The sequence below is a fragment of the Anomaloglossus baeobatrachus genome, chromosome 11 (genome assembly GCF_048569485.1).
Source record: "Anomaloglossus baeobatrachus isolate aAnoBae1 chromosome 11, aAnoBae1.hap1, whole genome shotgun sequence".
In the NCBI taxonomy this organism is placed as follows: domain Eukaryota; kingdom Metazoa; phylum Chordata; class Amphibia; order Anura; family Aromobatidae; genus Anomaloglossus; species Anomaloglossus baeobatrachus.
The window spans coordinates 78,088,960-78,108,269 of NC_134363.1; the positions used below are offsets into that span (position 1 = coordinate 78,088,960).

Below are 19,310 nucleotides of genomic sequence, written 5' to 3' on the forward strand. Positions count from 1 at the left end.
ACCATACCTCCAAGGTCGTGGGCCTCTTCAGGTCCAAAAGGACCAGAGTTCTAGAGGCCAGGCATGATTGGTGGCCGACGGCCGACTCCTCGTCCGACAACCCTGAAGTAGCGAGGTTGGTTAAAACAAAAATCGTTCAGGGCAAGAGGTACTTCCTCGTGGAGTGGGTCGGTCGTGGACCGAAGCATAGGACCTGGGAATTGGAGGATCATGTCCACGCTCCGGGTTTGGTAGCAGCCTTTGAGCACAGGCGGCGGGGGGGCCCTAGACGGGGGGGGTAATGTTACATGTCGTGGCTCTCTTGTTGCAAGGAATGAGGTGGTCCCCCATTCCTTGTCTGCCACGAGCACTACTGCTCAGCAGCGCCAAAGGTCTGGGAGACTGCGCAGTCTGCTGGAGTTGCCTCACAGAGACACAGCAGAAGGGTGACACCTAGTGGTTCTCCCCTTGCAGGGAATGGAGCGGTCTCCCATCCCTTGCCTGCCACGAGCTCTCCTGCTCAGCATCACAGAGGCTCTGGGAGGTTGCGCAGTGTGCAAGGAATAGATGCTCAGGGAAGCAGCAAGACTTCCCATGTCTCTGCACATTGTGAAACCGAGGATCCCGCCTTTATGACCCAGAGGCAGGAAGATGAGCATGTGCTCCACGTGACGTCTTCTGATTCGCTCACTGATATCACACGGCCCCATGACGAGGCTGGTGATGTGCTGAATCCTGACTGGCTGGGCCAGGACGTCACGAACCCTGATTGGGTCACGCCCGTCTCGCGCCCGCCCTTGGGTGGAGCTACACCTCCTTAAAAGCTCCCCCTGCCATCATGGCGGCGCGCGACCGTCCTTCTATGTTTGGATGTCTGGCAGCGTGCTGCCACGCCACTGCTCAGGCATTACTGTCTTCTGTGGGCTTGGCCCTTGCTGCTTAGGCAGTACCTCGTTTGCAGGCCGTGTTCCTGCCTTGCTGCTCCGGCAGTATCCCCTTCAACAGGCCGTGTTCCTGTCCCAGGTGAGCTCCTCAAGCCTCCACCGGACTCACCTGGTTATTGAAAGCACACGTGCGTGGGCACCTCTGTGCTACCCTCGTGCCATATTCTCGTGACTTCCACTGGCACACGTGCGTGGGCACCTCTGTGCTTCCCCGTGCAACAGGTATACCGAGCCGTGTGATCCCTGCCATACAACCCTCACGGGTTAGGGCAGATCGGTGTACATAGATCGTCTGTGACATTCCAGACGATCGCTAGCAGCAACCCGCTCACTCTTCACCCACCATAGCGGCGGTCCCTTACACCGCACAGTGGACCTTGACCGGCGGAAGCTGTCCATTTCCCATCTTGGCACGCTTCCCCGGGTCCCCCTCGTAACAGTTGTCTCCACTCAACCTGCAGCTAGGGAAGGCCGTGTGCGACAATGCTGCAAACCTGGGTGCGGCCCTTCGCCGGGGCAAGTTGACACTCATGCCTTGTATGGCTGACGTGTTGAACCTTGTTGTCCAGCAATTTTTAACCCACTATCCCGGCCTAGATGGGCTTCTGCACAGGGCACAGTCACTCTCTGCTCACTTCAGTTGTTCAACAGGCGCAGCTGACCAACTTGCATTGCTCCAGAAGTCTTTCGCCCTGCCGGTTCATCGCCTGAAATGCGATGTGCCGACACGCTGGAATTCGACTCTCCATATGTTGCAGCGACTGTGGCAGCCCTGCCGAGCCTTGGTGAAATACGTTATGACGTATAGCCTGGGCCAACGAGATGCAGAGGTGGGGAAGATCATGCTGCTGGAGTGGTCTCAGATCATGGTCCTATGCACCCTTCTGCACAGTTTCGACATGGCGATGAACATGTTTAGAGCTGACAATGCCATTATCAGCATGACAATTCCAGTCATTTACATGCTGGAACACACGCTAAACATTATTTGGAGTCAGGGGGTGGGACAACAGGAAGGGGAAGAAGTACAGGAGGATTCATATGCGCAAGGGATACCAACATCTACAAGGTCCAGACGTTCAGCATCACCAAGGCGGCAGGCATGGGACGGTGGGGGAGAGGCATTAACAAGGGCGCATGGTAGCAGCCAAAATGTTGAGGAAGGTGCAGGAGACCATGAAGAAATGGAGGATGAACTCTCGATGGACATGGAAGACTCAGCAGATGAGGGAGACCTTGGTCAAGTTTCGGTTGAACGAGGTTGGGGGGAGATGTCAGCGGAAGAAAGCACGGTTATCACCTCTACGCCACATTCACAGCGAGGACTTGGTCCGCATGGATGCGCAAGACACATGAGCGCCTTCTTGCTGCACTACCTACAACATGACCCTCGGATTGTCAAAATTAGAAGTGATGATGACTACTGGGTTGCCACACTATTAGATCCCCGGTACAAGTCCAAATTTGGTGAAATAATTCCAGCCATAGAAAGGGACGCATGTGTGCAGGAGTATCAGCGGAAGCTGTTACTCAATCTTAGCTCGGCTTTTCCACCAAACGTCAGTGGTGCACGGAGTGAATCTCCCAGTTGTCACTTGCCAAGCATGGGACTGTCTCGTCATTATCAGTCAAACCGTACTAGCACCATAGTATCTGGTGCTGGTATCAGCAATTTTATGGAATCGTTTCATAATTTTTTTAGACCATCCAATGCAAGGCCACAAGAGACAAGAAGTCTGACACATAGTCAATGGCTGGAGAAGATGATACAGGAGTATCTCCAAATGAACATCGATGCCATGACTTTGCAACTGGAGCCTTGCTCATTTTGGGCTTCAAATCTTGAAAAATGGCCTGAGCTCGCCACTTACGCCTTGGAGATCTTGTCGTGTCCCGCAGCCAGAGTTGTCTCTGAATGTGTCTTCAGTAGTGATGAGCGAGCATGCTTGTCACTACTCGGTACTCGCACGAGTATCACTGTACTCGGGCTGCTCGGCGGGGAACGAGTAATCTCGCGATACTCGTGCTTTACTCGTGGTCTTCATTTCTGCATGTTGGCGCTCTTTTGAGAGCCAGCCCTCATGCAGGGATTGGCTGGCAGACCACTGCAATGCCACAGCCCTGTTAGTTGTGGAATTGCAGTGATTGGCCGGCCTGCACAGCGTCACCGAGCCTTTATATAGGCCGGCGCGCTGTGCTCTGCTCACAGCTATTCTGACAGTGAGTGTAGGGAGAGTGTCGCTGATTCAGGGAAAGCTTTGCGGCCCTTTATAGCTTTTTCAGTTGCAGGGCTGCAAACAGTGTGACCAAAAGTCCTTCTCAGGACTATTCTAGTTGTATACAGGCAGGCAGGGTATAGCCAGGTCGGCGTACAGTAGCAGAGTCCTTCTCAGGACTATTGTTGCTATATACAGGCAGGGTATAGCCAGGTCTGAATACAGGCTAGTGACCAAAAGAGTCCTTGTCAGGACTATTGTAGCAGTATACAGGCAGGCAGGCAGGCAGGGTAGTGGTGACCGTATACCAGCCTTCATATCTGGGGCTGGTGTACACAGTGTAAAACAGTCCAGATAGTGTCTGACTTGTCTGTACTGTAATTGTCGCTCCCCAAAAAAACCTGTTAGGTTATTATTGCGTCCGTGCTTGGTTTTTAAAACCGCACGTGTGTGCCTGTTGGTGGCAGCGTACAGGTGCACTGGTGTGCGTTTACCAAACTATTATATAACGCACAAGTGTAGTGTATAATACACGTCAGTCAGCAGTGGCTGATAGTGTCAGAGTTCTTAATTTTTGCTCCTAAAACCTGTGTTAGGTTATTATTGCGTCCGTGCTTGGTTTTTAAAACCGCACGTGTGTGCCTGTTGGTGGCAGCGTACAGGTGCACTGGTGTGCGTTTACCAAACTATTATATAACGCACAAGTGTAGTGTATAATACACGTCAGTCAGCAGTGGCTGATAGTGTCAGAGTTCTTAATTTTTGCTCCTAAAACCTGTGTTAGGTTATTATTGCGTCCGTGCTTGGTTTTTAAAACCGCACGTGTGTGCCTGTTGGTGGCAGCGTACAGGTGCACTGGTGTGCGTTTACCAAACTATTATATAACGCACAAGTGTAGTGTATAATACACGTCAGTCAGCAGTGGCTGATAGTGTCAGAGTTCTTAATTTTTGCTCCTAAAACCTGTGTTAGGTTATTATTGCGTCCGTGCTTGGTTTTTAAAACCGCACGTGTGTGCCTGTTGGTGGCAGCGTACAGGTGCACTGGTGTGCGTTTACCAAACTATTATATAACGCACAAGTGTAGTGTATAATACACGTCAGTCAGCAGTGGCTGATAGTGTCAGAGTTCTTAATTTTTGCTCCTAAAACCTGTGTTAGGTTATTATTGCGTCCGTGCTTGGTTTTTAAAACCGCACGTGTGTGCCTGTTGGTGGCAGCGTACAGGTGCACTGGTGTGCGTTTACCAAACTATTATATAACGCACAAGTGTAGTGTATAATACACGTCAGTCAGCAGTGGCTGATAGTGTCAGAGTTCTTAATTTTTGCTCCTAAAACCTGTGTTAGGTTATTATTGCGTCCGTGCTTGGTTTTTAAAACCGCACGTGTGTGCCTGTTGGTGGCAGCGTACAGGTGCACTGGTGTGCGTTTACCAAACTATTATATAACGCACAAGTGTAGTGTATAATACACGTCAGTCAGCAGTGGCTGATAGTGTCAGAGTTCTTAATTTTTGCTCCTAAAACCTGTGTTAGGTTATTATTGCGTCCGTGCTTGGTTTTTAAAACCGCACGTGTGTGCCTGTTGGTGGCAGCGTACAGGTGCACTGGTGTGCGTTTACCAAACTATTATATAACGCACAAGTGTAGTGTATAATACACGTCAGTCAGCAGTGGCTGATAGTGTCAGAGTTCTTAATTTTTGCTCCTAAAACCTGTGTTAGGTTATTATTGCGTCCGTGCTTGGTTTTTAAAACCGCACGTGTGTGCCTGTTGGTGGCAGCGTACAGGTGCACTGGTGTGCGTTTACCAAACTATTATATAACGCACAAGTGTAGTGTATAATACACGTCAGTCAGCAGTGGCTGATAGTGTCAGAGTTCTTAATTTTTGCTCCTAAAACCTGTGTTAGGTTATTATTGCGTCCGTGCTTGGTTTTTAAAACCGCACGTGTGTGCCTGTTGGTGGCAGCGTACAGGTGCACTGGTGTGCGTTTACCAAACTATTATATAACGCACAAGTGTAGTGTATAATACACGTCAGTCAGCAGTGGCTGATAGTGTCAGAGTTCTTAATTTTTGCTCCTAAAACCTGTGTTAGGTTATTATTGCGTCCGTGCTTGCATTTAAAAACCGCACGTGTGTGCCTGTCGGTGGCAGCGTACAGGTGCACTTGTGTGCAATTTCCAGAAACTTTGATATAACGCACAAGTAGTGAATATACACGTCAGCAGTGCACAGCATTGCAAAATGCGCAAGGGCATTGGCAAGGAACAAGGAAGTGGACGTGATGGTGGTGCAGGCAGAGGCCGAGGTCGTGGGCAAGCTCTAATTTCGCCACAACAAAGGGCCACATCTAGTCGCTCGCACGTCCTGTCCCAAATTCTTGGGGACCGCAGCAGTACACCGCTCTTGAACCAAGACCAGTGTCAACAGGTTGTTAGTTGGATAGCGGATAATGCTTCCAGTCAGATTGGCACCACCACAAACACTCTGTCTTCCACACGGTCAAGTGTCAGTAGCCGTGATACTGCACCGCACATTTCTGAACCTGATCCTCCTTCCTACCACCAGGCTGAGTACACGTCCTCCTCGGACATTAATGATCCCACACTTGGACACTCGGAAGAGCTGTTCACGTTTCCATTCACACATTCTGGCCTCTCGCCAGCTCATATTGAAGTGGGTCATGAGGAGATCGTCTGTACAGATGGCCAAATATTTGAGCAGCCACGTTCTCACGAAGTTGGCAACGTGTCTCAACAAGTGGTGGACGATGATGAGACACAATTGTCAGCAAGTCAGGAGGAGGAGCAGGGTGCGGAAGAGGAAGACGACGTGGTGGATGATCCAGTAACTGACCCAACCTGGCAGGAGGATATGCAGAGCGAGGACAGCAGTGCACAGGGGGAGGGAGGCGTAGCATCACAACAGGCAGTAAGAAGCAGGGTGGTGGCCCCAGGCAGAAGTCAGGCAACCGTTCCCCGGAACAACACGACGACACAAGGTGCCTGTACAAATGTTAGGTCTTCACGAGTCTGGCAGTTTTTTAAGTTGGATCCAGATGATTCAAAAAAGGCCATTTGCAACACCTGCCGTGCCAGCATCAGCAGGGGTACCAAAACTAGCAGCCTGACCACCACCAGCATGATCAGGCACATGTCAGCCAAGCACCCGACTTTGTGGGAAGTACAACAGAGTCGAGGAGCAGTGCTTGCTGATGTCACTGCTACGTCTTCGCTGGTTGTGCATGCGAGCCAATCCTCTGTCCATGCTGCCTGCGAACAAGCCTCCTCCACTCCTGCACCTGCAGTTGCCTACGCAGAAAGAACACCATCATCAAGCACGTCCTTGTCCCAGCGCAGCGTTCAGTTATCCATTCAGCAAACCTTTGAACGCAGGCGCAAATACACTGCCAACACCCCACATGCCACAGTTCTAAATGCTAACATTTCGCGACTGCTTGCGCTGGAAATGTTGCCTTTTAGGCTGGTGGAGACAGAAGCATTCCGTGACCTGATGGCGGCAGCTGTCCCACGTTACTCGGTCCCCAGCCGCCACTATTTCTCCCGGTGTGCCGTCCCCGCGTTGCATAACCACGTGTCACAAAACATCACACGTGCCCTGAACAACGCTGTTTCACCCAAGGTCCACCTAACCACAGACACGTGGACAAGTGCTTGTGGGCAAGGCCGCTACATCTCGTTGACGGCACACTGGGTTAATATTGTGGAAGCTGGGACCCAGTCTGAGCGAGGGACGCAACACGTCCTTCCCACACCAAGGTTTGCAGGCCCTACCTCAGTCAGTGTTTCACCCACACTCTACAGCTCCGGAATGTCATGCTCTTCAGCCTCCTCCTCCTGCGCATCCTCATCCACTGTGCCCTCCACACCAGTCACAAGCTGGAAGCACTGCAGCACTGCCTCGGCGAAGCGGCAACAGGCTGTGCTGAAGCTAATCTGCATAGGTGACAAACCCCACAATGCAGAAGAGCTGTGGACAGCTCTGAAACAGCAGGCAGATCACTGGCTCACACCTCTGAACCTAAAGCCAGGAAAGGTCGTTTGTGACAATGGCCGGAACCTGGTGGCGGCTTTGAGGCGAGGCCAGCTGACACATGTTCCATGCGTGGCCCATGTGCTCAACCTCGTGGTTCAGCGGTTTATAAAGTCATACCCAGAGCTGTCTGATCTGCTGGTAAAAGTTCGCCGCCTGTCTGCACATTTTCGAAAGTCACCTACTGCTTCAGCCGGCCTTGCCGGCTTTCAGCGCCGTTTGCATCTTCCGGCTCACAGACTGGTGTGTGATGTCCCCACGCGTTGGAATTCAACTCTGCACATGTTGGTCAGGATATGTGAGCAGAAGAGGGCAGTTGTTGAGTACCTGCATCACCTAAGCCGTCGGGAAATGGGTCAAACTCCACACATAACACCTGAGGAGTGGAGATGGATGTCAGACCTATGTACCATCCTCCAAAACTTTGAGGACTCCACCAAGATGGTGAGTGGTGATGACGCCATTATTAGCGTCACCATACCGCTACTCTGCCTTCTAAAACGGTCCCTGCTGAAAAACAAACATGATGCATTGCAGGCGGAGCGCGATGAGTTGCAGCAAGAAACAGTAGTGGGTGTGGGTGATAACACACAGCCCAGCCTCGTCTCATCACAACGTGCAGTGGAGGACTATGACGAGGAGGAGGATGAAGACATGGAGCAACTCTCCGGCCAAATTGAGGATATGACATGCACACCAGTCATATCCTCGATTCAGCGTGGCTGGCCAGAGGACAGGGTAGATGAGGAGGAGGAGGAGGAGGAGGAGGAGGAGGACAGCATGTTCAGTCATCTTGTTGGTCAGGCTACTGAAGTCCTGGCTGTTAAGAGTCTGGCGCACATGGCTGACTTTATGGTAAGCTGCCTGTCTCGTGACCCTCGCGTTAAGAACATCTTGGCCGACAATCATTACTGGTTGGTAACACTGTTAGACCCACGCTACAAGGAGAACTTTTTGTCTCTTATTCCCGTGGAGGAGAGGTCAACCAAAATGCAGCAGTTTCGGAAGGCCATACTCACGGAAGTAGGCAAAGCATTCCCCTCACAAAACGCTAGCGGCATAGGTCAGGAATCAGTGGACAACCGAGGCGTACAGCCGAGAGAGGCACAAGTCCAATCCGCCAGAGGTAGGGGAACAGTCTTTAAGATGTGGGACAGTTTTCTCAGCCCCTCACGTACCACAGCCCCTGAGGTGCGGGGTAGTGCCACAAGAAATCCTAAGTTTGCCCAGATGCTGAAGGAGTACCTTGCAGATCGAACAACTGTACTCCGACATTCCTCTGTGCCTTACAATTATTGGGTATCCAAGCTGGACACGTGGCATGAATTGGCTCTCTACGCCTTGGAAGTCCTGGCCTGCCCTGCTGCTAGCGTTTTGTCAGAGCGTGTTTTTAGTGCCGCAGGTGGAATCATTACAGATAAACGCACCCGCCTGTCAACTGAAAATGCTGACAGGCTGACTCTGATAAAGATGAACAAGGGTTGGATTGGGCCAGACTTCACCACACCACCAGCAAATGAGAGCGGAGTTTAAAGTTTGCCATGTACCTCCACTCACCCATGGGTACACTTCTCGACTTTGGATAATCGCTGGACTGCTCCTCCTTCTCCTCATGCGCCATCATGATGACCGTTACAATAGTTAGGTCTTTGTTTCAGGTATACCCCCAGTGGTAAATTTTTTCGCCCATTCTTTGCAGAATGGACATTACAACGACAGGAGACCCGCTCCTTTGCAATGGGAACAATGTTTTGAGGCCCTCATGCACGTCTCTACCCAGGGACAACGTGGAGCCTCCCAATTTTTGGCTGCCCTGCCTAAGGGCTATACTGAAATACACCCACTTCCTTACAATGGGCACTTCAGGTTTACAGGCCATCATGCACGTCTCTATCCAGGGACAATGTGGAGCCTCCCAATTTTTGGCTGCCCTGGCAAAGGGCTATACTAAAATAGACCCACTTCCTTACAATGGGCACTTCAGGTTTACAGGCCATCATGCACGTCTCTATCCAGGGACAATGTGGAGCCTCCCAATTTTTGGCTGCCCTGGCAAAGGGCTATACTGAAATAGACCCACTTCCTTAAAATGGACACTTAATGTTTTGAGGCCATCATGCACGTCTCTACCCAGGGACAATGTGGAGCCTCCCAATTTTTGGCTGCCCTGGCAAAGGGCTATACTGAAATACACCCACTTCCTTACAATGGGCACTTCAGGTTTACAGGCCATCATGCACGTCTCTATCCAGGGACAATGTGGAGCCTCCCAATTTTTGGCTGCCCTGGCAAAGGGCTATACTAAAATAGACCCACTTCCTTACAATGGGCACTTCAGGTTTACAGGCCATCATGCACGTCTCTATCCAGGGACATTGGTGAACCTCACAATTTTGGACTGCCCTGGCAAAGGAAAATACTACAAAGACTCACTTCCTCAAAATGGGCACATTAGACTCAAGAGGCCTTCATGTACGTCTCTTCTCAGGGACATCGGAGTGCCACACAATGTTTTCACGTAAAATCTTTCATGTATTAATCTCAAAAAGTAACATACACCAGCTCTATCTCACTATTGGGTATGTGCCCTTAACATTTCTGCCATGAAAAATCATTTTGGGGTCATTTTGGAAGGTTTTCTGGTGAGTCCGTAAAAATGGCGTAAAACGCGGACAAAATTGTTCACAGCTGTGACTTTTGAGTGATAAATGCTTCAAGGGGTCTTCCCCATGCTGTTGCCATGTCATTTGAGCACTCTTCTGAGACTTTTGTGCCATTTTTAGGGTTTCTCCATGCTGCCGGGAGGTCATTTCACAAAAATACTCGGGTCTCCCATAGGATAACATTGGGCTCGTTGCTCGGGCCGAGTACACGAGTATCTTGGGAGGCTCGGCCCGAGCTTCGAGCACCCGAGCTTTTTAGTACTCGCTCATCACTAGTCTTCAGTGCTGCTGGGTGTGTGCTGACAGATAAGCGCACGCGTCTGTCCAGTGACAATGTGGACAGACTAACGTTCATCAAGATGAACAAGTCATGGATCCGCAAGGACTTTACTACCCCTGTGTCATCCTGGGGAGAGTAAAGGCTGGCGTATTTTTGAATGTGCTTGATGCAAATCAACCTGTCCAGTTTGCAACTGGAGCACAAGTGCTGCCACTGAAGTGGTGTCTGTGGGGCCCAATTTTTGGAAAAAAAGGAGACTCTGCTTGGAGTCCGCTTGCTGTGTTTTACATGATTTTAGAAGGGCATGTGTGAAGCCCCACAGGTGTTGTATCGGTGCATACCTTCAGGGACTCCACGTAGCTGGTGCTGGTCACAGGTAGGGAATCTTCGGTTTTGATCGTGACGCCACTCTCAGTATTGCGGCCAGTAGGGACCGCCACTGCAGGTTGAGGGTCGCCTGGGGCTGATGGTGTGTGCAGTTAGTTGGAATAGCCTCCTGAGAGTGAGGCAAGCCCCAGGGCCCGGTGTAAGTTTGTAGTACCACAAGTCGCAGAATGACTCACACAGGCAGAACTGTCTTTCAAGGGCTTTACTCACATTTGATGGCAGGGTGAGTAGCCCGGGCGTAGCTGGGATGAACCAGATGGGAACCAGGTATCCTTCAGGCTGACTTTATGAGGGTGACTACTGACTCGCCTTCCTTAGCCCTTGGTGGTTTGGGGTGACCCCGACTTTGAGTCCCTATGGGGGTCACCCAGGGAAGATGCTGCAGCCTCTCTCCCCCTTTTGTTTGCCGGTTGCTTGTTCCCCGGACCAGGCCACTCCAGCTGCTTGCCTCCTGTGACCTATGGGCCCTCACTGCGGTTACGTGGCTGCGGCTTTTGTGGTGTTGTGGTGTGGGCTTTGAGAGCCCCACACCGGCAGGTTTAGCAGAAGAAAGCTGGATCTATCTTCGCTTCGGGATCTGCCGCCCGGTTGGGCCTGGTTCTCTCTAGCAGTCTCCTTACTTCCCACTCCGTGCTTTCTCTCTAGCTGAAGCTGGCTTTCAGGTAGCACTCCTAGTTGACCGTTCTCCCCCGTCAGTAGCCACTGCGCGGGCGCTGTTAGACAGCAACAGCCCCACAGGTCTGCTCCTCACTGAGCCCTCTGGAGTTCTCTGCTCTAACTGACTCACTGCTCCTCCTCTCCTGTTCTTGCCTACGCCACCTAGCAACCAGATTCTCTTACCACACCCCTTGAGAGGAGATGGAGGCTTTTGGCCCCCTCCACTATTCCAGTGAAGGTCAAGGCTTTTCCCCCTCCTGGGATCCCCAGGGGTCCTCTCATGGGTACATGTGTGAGAGCTGATCACTATGCGCCTGTGTTCCACACCCCGGTCAGCCTTCTGGATTACCTGTATTGTACTGTCCCCAGCATGGGTGCAGTACTCAGTGGTGCCTGACCAGGTCAGGGGCGCCACATTCCCCCTTAGTTATCACCAGCACGTCCTCGGGCTGCAAGACAACATTTTAAAATGCATAAAACATTAAAACATGTAAAACATTTTAAAAGCACCAGGTACCATACATCACCACCCTCCACCCACAAGTCCGTTAACCCACCCAAAACCCTTTCACGTTGGCCGCGGCTTCAGCCACTTCTGGCAGGATGTAGAGGCGGCTTACATGGGCTGGTGGTTTCAGGGTATACCTGGCCTGGTGGATCCGCGCCTTCAGCCTCTTCTGGCAGGATGCAGAGGCGGCCTCCACAGTTGGTGCTGACCAGGTACCCTCTTTGTGGTGGAGAGCCAGGCCCCATAAACAGGCATGCTCTCTGGTCGCAGGTGAGCCAAGGCCCTATATACGGACGGGCTCCTCCTGGTTGCAGACGAGCCAAGCCCCTAAACAGGCTGACTCTGGTGGTGGTGGTGCCCTCTGGTGTAACTATTTACACTGCGAGAGTTTGTGGCTATAGCCAGTTCATAGCCTTAAGGTTTATGGTTTTCTCACAATAGTTTTTGTGGGCACATTACTTGAACTTGAGAACGTTGCAAAACAAACTTTTTCAAAACTTTAACTGGTAACTTCTTTCTTTACTTTACTTTTACTCCTCTTTACCAGGGCTTGAGCCTGTATGGCGGTGGCACCTGCTGCTTTCCTGCTCTCTGTCGTCGTCTGTGGTCGTCTCATCCGTAGGTTCTTTTTCTCTGCTTTGTCTTCCTTCTCTTTCTTTAGGACTTTGTGTTACGTCCAGGGCATACAATCCTCTTTCACCTTGATGCATAGTAAACTGGACTGAATCTCCCATCTTTAGATTTCTGCCAGGGTGTCCTCTAGGCAGATTAGCTCTGACGTCTCTCCGATTGACAAATATCCCTTCTTTGATACCAGGTGCTACGATGAATCCATATCCACTTCTCAGATTAAAATCCTCCACTACTCCTCTGAAAAGGGGTCCTCTGGCCTGGGCTTTGGACCTTCTCAGGGCTCGTTTTTCTTGCAGGTCTCTGGCGGTGACTTCTCTCTGCTCTGGAGATGACGGTGCAGAGGATAGTTGCATTCTGTTGCGGTGTGTCTTACGGGCTGGATTCTGTAGGGTGCAGCTCACAAACTCCCAGGTAAGACTTTTGGGCAGTTCTTCTTCTGCAGATGGTGTCAGGTCTTCCTCATCCCAGCGGGAATAAGGCAGCATCTCTGGCTCTGGGTATGGCTCTGGAGTCAGCCCCTCAACTTCCTGGCCTCCTCTCCCCCTTAGTTCTTCCTGGCACTCCTTGGGTAGCAGTGCTGGGGATGGACTTCTTTCTGCCGGCCCAGGTGGGGAACTCTTTGCCGTGGTTGCTGCGGGAGCTGTCGGGATACTCTTTGGGGTGTGCGGAGGGAGCATGTACCGCTCCACCATCTCCCGTGGGAACTTAGCTTCCAGGTCGGCTTTTAGCTGCCAGTATGCGGAGTCCTCACCTACCAGGGATTGCCTAGCAGGGACTTCCTGAACCTGGGGAGCCTTGTCTGCTCTGGCCTTGCGGGCCGGGGTAAATGGTACGTCAGCCTTGTCTTGGCGGGCCGCGCCTGGCATGGCGGCGGCCTGGTCTTGGCGGGCCGCGCCTGGCATGGCGGCGGCCTGGTCTTGGCGGGCCGCGCCCTGTATGGCGGCGGCCTGGATCGGCGTCGCAGCTGCGATGGGATCCGTGCAGGCTGGGCTGGGCGTCGCTGCAGGGACCGGGCCTTGGTGGGCCGAGCAGGGCATCGCTGCGGCGGCCGGGGCTTGGCGGGCCGAGCAGGGCATGGCTGCGGCGGCCGGGGCTTGACGGGCCGAGCAGGGCATCGCTGCGGCGGCCGGGGCTTGGCGGGCCGAGCAGGGCATCGCTGCGGCGGCCGGGGCTTGGCGGGCCGAGCAGGGCATCGCTGCGGCGGCCGGGGCTTGACGGGCCGAGCAGGGCATCGCTGCGGCGGCCGGGGCTTGGCGGGCCGAGCAGGGCATCGCTGCGGCGGCCGGGGCTTGGCGGGCCGAGCAGGGCATCGCTGCGGCGGCCTGGGCTTGGCGGGCCGCACCTGGCATGGCTGCGGCCTGGTTCAGCGTCGCCGCGCCGGGCGCCTCTTCAGGGACCGCGGGCGTGGCAGTAGGGGTCGGGGCACTTGCGCTAGCCGGGGCATCACTCGACTCACCCATCGTTGGCAGCATCGGGGTCTGAGTTGTCACCGCCCGATCTGGCACTCGGTGCGCGGCTCTCTCCTCGTAGGCCCGAACCGCCGCGGTCATCCATAGGAACTCCTCGCGTCCCTCTCTGATCAGCCTTCTGACCCTGGCTTCTAGTTGATCGCAGAACTCGGCAAGCTCCCGACACCACCAGGCAGCGGAGCCTGGCTCTGGGTCTCTGCACTCAGACGCCATTTTCTCTAGCAAGCTGCTGGCTTCTCTTCTGCTCCGCCGTCTCTGGACGCTTCCGCTCTCTACGCTGGCAAGCTCAGAACTCTGCAGGGGATCTCTGGGTAGCCACACCTCTTCGTGGGCGGTAACTTCTCCCAGCGCGGGCTGCTGTTGTTTTTCAGCGCGCTTTTCATGGTGGCAATATGGCGGCGCTTCCAATTTTTCAAGCGGACCGCCCAGGCACATGGTCACCTGTCTGAACAGGTCTAGTCCTTATCCTGTTCGTGACGCCAGATGTGAAGCCCCACAGGTGTTGTATCGGTGCATACCTTCAGGGACTCCACGTAGCTGGTGCTGGTCACAGGTAGGGAATCTTCGGTTTTGATCGTGACGCCACTCTCAGTATTGCGGCCAGTAGGGACCGCCACTGCAGGTTGAGGGTCGCCTGGGGCTGATGGTGTGTGCAGTTAGTTGGAATAGCCTCCTGAGAGTGAGGCAAGCCCCAGGGCCCGGTGTAAGTTTGTAGTACCACAAGTCGCAGAATGACTCACACAGGCAGAACTGTCTTTCAAGGGCTTTACTCACATTTGATGGCAGGGTGAGTAGCCCGGGCGTAGCTGGGATGAACCAGATGGGAACCAGGTATCCTTCAGGCTGACTTTATGAGGGTGACTACTGACTCGCCTTCCTTAGCCCTTGGTGGTTTGGGGTGACCCCGACTTTGAGTCCCTATGGGGGTCACCCAGGGAAGATGCTGCAGCCTCTCTCCCCCTTTTGTTTGCCGGTTGCTTGTTCCCCGGACCAGGCCACTCCAGCTGCTTGCCTCCTGTGACCTATGGGCCCTCACTGCGGTTACGTGGCTGCGGCTTTTGTGGTGTTGTGGTGTGGGCTTTGAGAGCCCCACACCGGCAGGTTTAGCAGAAGAAAGCTGGATCTATCTTCGCTTCGGGATCTGCCGCCCGGTTGGGCCTGGTTCTCTCTAGCAGTCTCCTTACTTCCCACTCCGTGCTTTCTCTCTAGCTGAAGCTGGCTTTCAGGTAGCACTCCTAGTTGACCGTTCTCCCCCGTCAGTAGCCACTGCGCGGGCGCTGTTAGACAGCAACAGCCCCACAGGTCTGCTCCTCACTGAGCCCTCTGGAGTTCTCTGCTCTAACTGACTCACTGCTCCTCCTCTCCTGTTCTTGCCTACGCCACCTAGCAACCAGATTCTCTTACCACACCCCTTGAGAGGAGATGGAGGCTTTTGGCCCCCTCCACTATTCCAGTGAAGGTCAAGGCTTTTCCCCCTCCTGGGATCCCCAGGGGTCCTCTCATGGGTACATGTGTGAGAGCTGATCACTATGCGCCTGTGTTCCACACCCCGGTCAGCCTTCTGGATTACCTGTATTGTACTGTCCCCAGCATGGGTGCAGTACTCAGTGGTGCCTGACCAGGTCAGGGGCGCCACACATGCCATGCCTATATCTGTGCCTCGTTCTCTTTTTCCTCGTCCAGCTGTTTTGTTTTCGCAGGAGTATTTGTCCTTGTCACTTTCTCATGTGTTTGTGTTGTCTTGGGAGTTGTTTGTCACCTTTTGGACACCTTTGAAAGTGTTTTCTATGTGTTATGTGTTTGTGATTGCCTCCCATTGGTTTCAATGGGGTTCGAGAGGTTCGTCGAACGGCTCGCCGAACCGTACTCGAACACGACCTCCGTTCAACGAACCGAACTCGAGCCTCTAGAGGGTGGCTCATCTCTAGTTAGGAAATGCCAGTCAGGTTTTGGATTTTTGATTGCTGCGGGTCCCACAGGGTACTTCCCTCTCGGATGACCCAATAGACCATAAATAGTTCTAAAGCGTACATGTGTGACCATGCCACTATATCTATTTGCTAGCCAATGCTAGCAGCTGGACCGCTCACTTTTCAGACATTATCCCCTATTTATGTATAGCCAATAAATGTAATTTCTAGTAACCCCTATGAAGATTAGCAATACATACTTATAGTGCCCCTTAGCTTTACTAACTGTATGAAAACAGCAGAAGGAAAACAACAACGTCAATATAATCATACAGCGAAAGAAATGGGTCAACGGAAGTTTAAATCCAATTTTTTATTTCTTGTGTTATGCTCAGTTAGCAAGTGGACCGATGCCATATCCTTAATGACCAATCTGACCAATCTCTTTTCTAAAATTATAACCACGTCTCAAGGGTATAACTATTTAACCATCCTACTGCACAAATTAAAAAAAATAGTCAGGTCCTTGAATGGTTAATGTGACTCATTCCGACCGCCACGATATATATGTATGGGCTATGGCCCATGATGCCCTCATTAGTTTTCATTATCTCCAATTTTACCGATCCCTTTTATTTCAGACTTTCTATCTGTTAATGCGCCAGTGTCACCGTTCTTCCCGCCTGCATGCTGATAATTCATTCTACCGTGTAGCTTTCGATGTGTCTACCTCCCAATTCATATTCCACTCTCTTCCCTTTCATTCTATCTTAGCATCTCCCCCCCTCTCCTTGACTGCCCAATCCACCCGAAGACACATTGCAGCCTCTTTACATCAAACAGAGCTGAAAAAAATTACATCTCAGTTCCTATTAAACATAAAGATAGACAGATGGGGAGGGAGGTGAGGAGGGATGAGAAAGACAGAGAGGGGACACTCAGCATTGATTTGAGAGAAATCTGGAGTAATTTCCCACAGGTCGAGGAGCCCTATAAATCTTTAACAGGCTGTGTGAATGTGTAGAGTAAGAACATCTGTGGGGGGAAGCACAGCAAGAGAAATAAGCCAAAGCTGTAACAATAACGAACACCCAAGAGTGTGCATTAACCCACTGAAATCTGACAGTTATTGGCAGACGCTTTCACAAGCTCTTTGTTGAGACGCAGAATATAAGATATGTTGAAAGTTCTATTCCTCTTAGCTTAGGAGTTTTGTAAAAGTGGATTTTGCTTTGGAGCAGATGTCTGTAAGAGTGTAACTGGGGAACGTATGGTAGAAATCACATGAATAACCTCTGTCTGGGTCTCCTTTACTTAGAAATGATGCCCCTCAGCTCAGATTATAAGAACATACCTTAAACAGCATGAAAAAATGTAATAAAAGAAAAGGAAATAGCTGGATCAGAATTTGATCTGATTATATATAAGGGGTCATTGAAGTCCTATAAGAATTCCTCTCTGCTAGTAGACTTGTTTCATAAAGTTTTTTTAAAGGAAATGTAAACATTAAACATATTTATCCTATATATAGAGGGCATGTGCAATGTTTTCCCCACATGGGAGGAAGTCATAAGCATCACATTCAAGTAAAAGGAAAAACTGACACATTGTTGATCCAGACCAAGCTATTGAACAAAGGAATACAGAGACGTGGGACTGCCGGTGGGCGGGGTGAAGCAGTGAATATGTATGAGGTTAATGAGCGGCCCCAGAAGTAGTTTTACCGCTGCGTGGAAGACTGGTAAGTTATGACTCGCCTGCTTTATTCTTATTTTCTTTCTTTTTTCCAATATTTTTTTAAAATTGTCTGGATGGCTGGATCCGGATAATTACCCAGAGTACCCTGACAACTCCAAGCCTGCGCGGATTTGTACTTTTACAGTGAGCATCCACCCATCAATACTAATGACATCATTTTTAGGAGCATTCTAGATGCTGTAAAGTGAAGATATGGCCTCCAAATAATCTCAAATAATGCCATAGTGTTTTTCTGGTTGCACAAATTTATTCATGTAACATTATGGACACACCTGTATGCTTTTAACTGTTTAAAGGAGAGCATTGTAGTCTATCGAACGGCAATATGAATTCTAAAAACTATTGTAATAAACTGAAGAAGTCGGTGTCTTGTTATTAAAACCTAATAGTTTGTCACATAGTCACATCATGAAGGGGGAAAAAGGAATCAATTTATTAAATAGAGATGAGATTAACGAAGCTACTAAGTATGTAAGATATTTGGAGATTATATCAGGAAGGGGACCAAGATGGAGAACATTATACCTAGAAGGGGCCCAGGATGGATGACATTATTACTGAAAGGGGCCAGGATGATTGACTTTATTATAGGATGGGGAAAGAACAAGAGACATTATCACAGGATGGACTAGGCTGGAGATATTATGTCAAGGGGAGTCAAACACATATGTCTTTATAGGATCTACAGCACTACAAGGGTAAATAAATCTGACTAATATGGAGGTGGGGTCCCAGATACCAATTTTGCATTGGATACCATCAGACTCAGTTACGCCACTGACTATACATGAGCAGATCTTTTGAAATTGAAATTTGCCAATTTCTACAAATATTCTCCCCAAATTTGATGTCAAGAGAATATATTTGTGCTAATCCCAATATTGGAAAGCTTATAATTGCTCAGAAAATATATATAGGGCAGAAGAGAAAGAGAGCACGGCTGACAATATGAAATTACGCTCTAAAGGAGAGAGGGGGAAAGGACCCAGATGATCATGAGAGCTCACAACCTACAGGAGAGACAGAGAGAGGGTTAAAAAAAGACCCTGTTGACCATAAGAGCTTACTCTTTACTCTACAAGAGTGAGTGGACCTTGTTGAGTATAAGAACTTACACTCTACAGGCAAGAAAGAGAGAGAGAGAGCACCTTGCTGACTAGGACATAGGAGCTTACATTCTACATGTGAGAGAGACTTACCTAGTGACTCTGGAGATGGAAAACAACTCTGCCATACAATCTATGCTCTGCTGTCAGTTTGTGCAGAGGTCTAGTTCTCATCCTCCTCTTGTGTATATCGGTCATTCACTGCACATAGTATCACAAAGCAGCAGGAAGCTGATGCTGACTTGAAATGCCGTGGGGAAACTCTAACAGAACTGGGAAAACAGTCTCTCTAGGGGCCTGTTTGACAATTGTTGTTCTGTGGGGCAACTCCAACAATCTTGGCTGTGTGGGTGAACTAGGAAAACAGGTTAGGTAGAGGCCTTTTTTTAAAATGGTTGCTTTCTGGGGGAACTCTAACAATTTTGGCCATTTAGGTCAACTCTGAAAACGAGCTATATAGGGGCCCTTTTCAGAATTGTTGCTCTGTAGGGGAATTCTAACAATCTTGACTGTGTTGATCAACTTTGAAAACAGGCTCAGTAGGGTCCTTTTTGAGAATTGTTGCTCTTTGTGGAAACTGTGACATCAGTCTCTGTGGGGGCACTCTGAAAATGTTTAGTTTATTAATTTACTTCCTATGTAACAATGGTTACAGAATCCAATAATTCCTTTCCATATCCCCATTTCTTTGCAGGGCAATTGTCCTGCTTTTACCTCTATTTTGCTTCCTTCTAAAGCCCCC

General features: G+C 50.7%; 1 protein-coding gene across 1 annotated transcript in view; it reads right to left on the reverse strand.

The window, feature by feature from the left end:
• Positions 1 to 19,310, reverse strand: part of LOC142257156 (carbonic anhydrase-related protein 10-like) — a 1,219,065-nt gene that overhangs the window by 713,283 nt on the left and 486,472 nt on the right. The gene's annotated exons all lie outside the window — the stretch shown is intronic.